At 32.4% G+C, this 5050-nt stretch overlaps 1 non-coding gene across 1 annotated transcript; it reads left to right on the forward strand.

Annotated features, from left to right (window-relative positions):
* Nucleotides 1-1633: 1633 nt before the first annotated feature.
* LOC115033984 lies at nt 1634-1773 on the forward strand. Its single transcript, XR_003839326.1, has one exon. It is a non-coding gene; the product is annotated as a U4 spliceosomal RNA (small nuclear RNA).
* The last annotated feature ends 3277 nt before the right edge of the window (nt 1774-5050 follow it).

The raw sequence follows: 5050 nt of genomic DNA on the forward strand, positions 1-5050 counted from the left end.
TATTTATAAAATTTATAATATTAAAAAAAAAAGTTAGTCTGTACAATTTTTCCTTAATGTTATGAAATACTAATTGACCCCATGCATTTCGTTGCCCGTTAAAAATGGTTTTATATGTATAAATAAATTAGCAATAAATTGGATATACTCCGTACCACGAGAGAAGGAACCAGTTTTTTTTATAGTAAAACTTTTATTTTATTATTATTTAATTCATTTTTTTTTTTGTGGACCGATGATGCCACTGTTGTATTTCTGCTTTCCAAGTTTCCTACTTTTCAGGTGGATTTTCCTAAAATTGTTTTTCATATTAACCTTTATAATTACGAACACGTCAAAAAAAGAATCAGCCAAATCGGTCATGCATTTTCGGAGCCAACCCGTAACAAAGATTTCCATTTCGCTTTTATATATTTATTATACATAATATATAATAATTAATATATATTATAATTAACGATGGAAAGATTTTGATTACCTTATGGGTGGGGAAGAAGCAGTATACTATGTACCTTTAATTGTTTAAGACCATTTACATTTTTTGCTGAGGGCCCCATTTTATATTTGACTTTAGGGCCCCCAAGTGTCTAGTTGCGCCACTGATGGTATTAGGTAATAGGTAGGTACCCACACGTATCTTTCTATATTGTTCAATTTCCTGAATGCCGACGTGCCGTTCATATTATGAAGTATGAACTTAAACAATATTGTACCATGTAGGTACCCATCTAAACTGAACGAGGGCGCGTAGGTATGATTCGCGTATACAATGTAGCTGATGTGAAATGGGCCTAAATTAATGTGCTAAAAGTAGTTGAACTAATTCTTATAACTCTAAGTATTCACGTGTGTGTATAATGTCATATACGGGGTAGCCAGGTAGGTACGCTAAAATATTTATTGATATAAATTAAAGAAAAAGCAAAGGGAATTAAGAAAAAATAAGAAAAACGATGAAAAAAAAGCATACGAAATGGCAGGAATATAGTTTGTATATTTTATTTTTTCAAATAAAGATAATAAATTGTTAATTTAACCGCACAGAATTGTTTATAATATGTTTTCACCAACTATGATAATACAATGATCAATAAAGTAATTTTTACTTTCCGTTATGATTTGTTCTTTGAATTAAATTATAATAATATCAGTCGAGTAGCGGCTAAAGATAACGGATTAGATTAAAATATTAATTAATTCTATTACGTGCAAATAATATTATTATTATTATTATTACTATTATTCGGGAATTAGTTCTCGACCGACTTGTCAGTGGCTCTGTCTGGAGGACGGACGGTGTCCATTCGACCGTCTCCGATAAATTTCCGTTGGCTCTCCGTCTTCGCTCACCGCGGCAGTACTGTCTACGGCCGACAGAGCGCGCCAAACGCGTGACCTCCTTCGATCGGCCCACCGGCGTCCCGAAATCCGGTGGATGGACGCCGGTGTCCAGCTTTTATCGTTCACTGTATCGAAAGGTGGCCACGTGGAGGTCGAGGGCGACGCCGTCCATGGCTCGGATGACGTCTGGATGATGGATAGTTCTGCCAACGCGGACGTCGCCCGACGGGCGTCTGCACGTCAGCCAAGGCCCAGGAACTGCATAAGATGGCCCCAAAACGTCGTAATCATCAGCTTTGCGCAGTGGCGATATCGTAACCAATGAGGTCCATCCGAGGTGCGATTATTGCTAGTTGAAAACTTTAACCAATACCCCGCCATGTGGACATGAAACACTGTCCGCGTAGGCAATTTTTGGAGGCCCTAACGGGCTCATATCACTTGAATTCATTTTTACCTATTCTAATACACGTAGGTCGCGATGAAGTCCCGTCCACGCACGTGGTTGCAATCAAATGCGTACACACGTCTGTGGTTGTGTGTTCGGGCGTGCAACTATAATATTATGCAATCTCCGTATTCTTGCTGCGAATCGTCTCCCTTCGTCCATAATATTATTATTATTATTACACGTTATCGCATAACAAGTGATTCTTATATCGGACAACGTAGTAATTATTTAAAATCATTTATAGGCAATATCAACGTTTGTCGTTTATGATAGGTTTAACGTTTCCGCTTTTTTCGGTAACTTGCGGTTATTTCTCAAATACCGTAGACTATTATATTCTATAATGTACTACCCATGTGTTGTTCGGTGTTTACGTCACGTATTACCGCACTGCTAGTATCCGATTTCAATACACTCAACCCTTGTTTATACCCTTTCTTAATGCTTAAGATTTCGTAATAATTACATGATTTTAAGTGTTGATAAAAAAAAAATGTTTTATTTAATTACAACTCAATATTATGTAATATTATTTGATTCATTATTCCAAAACTGAACATTTTCACATACTTCGTTCAAAACTCGAAATTTGAACGGGTATAGTTATTAAATTATAAGTATTTTAAAGCCGGGATCCCACGGTCACGAGAAGTGTGTTACATACATTATATTATTATTCTTATAACATGCGGCACACACAACACACGTCGTGGAATCACGGCTTGACGCGCTGCGACATTTTTCTTTGACCCGTCACACACACCGACCGATCTTGAAGACGCGCGCACGCACCACGCCGAATGACGATTAGTGTGAGTGTGGTTGTAATTGTATAAAGGTACGGGGCATAGACATATAAATACATTTATTTATATGTCTATGGTACGCGCTATCCACGCACGTGCTACATGCCCGCAAATGTCAACGGCGCCGCTGCCCAAAATGTTTTTGCTAAAAACACGCTTTACAGTAAAAACTCTCACGCGTCGTAGAGTGATTTGATTTCATAATTTGTATTTTGACTATTTTAAACTTGTGAACAATTTATAGTAATCAAAATCGTATTATACGGTTTAGAAATATAAATTTGAAATTCAAATTTCAATGTGACCTTTAAGAAGTGTTTCTCTTTCTAAAAACAAAAAAATTATCGAAATCAGATCTCTATAACTTACGAGTTTTGACAACACATCTGCAGCTGTTCTGGAGGTGTATAATATATATGCCTACAGGCTACAACTGGGTATAGGCGGGTTTTGTCGATTTACCTTAATTATTATTGTAATCGAGATTAATTATAACAACAATAAATTATCATTAAAGTTGTATAAGAAACGAGTTATTTTATAAAATCCAACTTTTTGAAAAATGAGAGTCGTTTCACTAACCTTGGCTGAAATGTTTTTTCTAATTTTTTATTTTTGCGATGATAGGAAACTATAATATGATATACCTATATATAGTTTATTATTTTAATCCCGGTATTCGCATTACAATAATAACAGATTCGTTGATATTTAACGTTTGTGTTAATGTTTTCGTTCAATAACACCATTTCGTAAGTAAAAAAGCCCCAAAGTAAAATCTACGCTTTAGTATTCAGTTTTAATGTAAATGCATCTCATTCTTTGTAGAATTTCAACACTAACCAAGTATTCCAACAATCTTACATTGAAATAATAATAATAATACACTGTAGTCATCGCTTAAACACTATACACTTTTTTTGTTGATACGTATTGTCGTATTGATTTTGTTTTAATACAGTTTTTAAGAAACTCAGTTTTTAAATGTAACAATAAATTACAATATTCGTTACAATCTAGTATAATAGAATTATTCGTACAATTTTTTCAATACTTACATAGTTTTATGTCAATAAGAAACAAATTTAATCCATATAAATACGAAGGGTGGTTTAATTTGAATTAATTTGAGATTTTAAGGATTAATGATTATTAAATATTTAATTAATCACACAAACTAGGTATTATTTGTTTTGTTTTCATTTTTTCCTGCTTTATTGAACCCCTAGTTTGTATATACATTTAATATTATTATTATTATTTTTATTATTACTATTACTTATGGATTTATCGTTTTTAAATAAAGCAAAATTCACTATTTTTTCTTCCATTATAAAACGTTCATTGAATAGAGTATTATTATTCAACTTTAGTTTAGACAGATAGGTAAAGGACGTATGGTGTACGCAGAAGGTGAAAATCATATTAATATATTTCCATGTACTTTCCGGTACTTTTCTATACATGACTCTAAACCTCTCACTGTTTCCGAACCTTTCCACACAACTATAACATACTATAATGTATATAATAATATTATATAACTGTTTATAATGAAATTTTATTATGCATGTTTGACAGGTCGGTCAGGTGAGGTTGTGGTTCAATTAATATGATACGGTTAGAATATTTTTGTAAAACTTTTAGAAACAGACATGAATAATAACCAAGTCGATATAATTATATTTAAACTCTTTACCGCTTTAATAACAAATTAATGAAGTTTTAAAAAGCCATTTGAAAACGTTAAAATGTTCAAAAAGTGAATCAAACGCCATTTGAACCGACGCAGATTTTATAAATATTAAATGATATAGGTATATAGATCGTTTATAAAATATACTGGTCACTAATTTAACCATTATATATTTTTTTTAAACGATAACGAAGCAATAAAGTCACAGAATATTAATTATAGCTGATTAGTGATTACCTATAAGGCTATATACGTAATATATTATTATATTATCATGTGTAGCTTATATTACTTAATACCTATAGGTACATAATATTCCACCAAATGCACGTATTCGTATTTAATAAAGTTATTATTATACTTATTTCATCAATAATGATAAAAACGAGCTAAAATGAGCAGGCGGGACATTAATTTCATCCGAAGAACAAATATTCATTACTTACTCCATTATATTAAAACCGCGTGGTAAAAAACATATTGACATCTCCATGTAAATTATTAAATTAACTTTATTAAAAAAAACAAATGTATTGCACTATTTCTATTCAGTTAGTTGTACAACAAATCACAATGCATTTCGTATGCCTTTTTATCGTGAACACTGAACGATAAACACCATTCGACTCAGTTGCTGTTGAGTAGAAAGACAAAATGTAACATTCTCGATAAAAATGTACACGCATTATTGTTATAGTGGTATGTAATAGTTATTTCAAACTGTGTGGCTTTTAAAATTATTTAATATTGTGCCGT

Source organism: Acyrthosiphon pisum, chromosome A1 (assembly GCF_005508785.2).
Source record: "Acyrthosiphon pisum isolate AL4f chromosome A1, pea_aphid_22Mar2018_4r6ur, whole genome shotgun sequence".
NCBI classification, from domain to species: Eukaryota; Metazoa; Arthropoda; class Insecta; order Hemiptera; family Aphididae; genus Acyrthosiphon; species Acyrthosiphon pisum.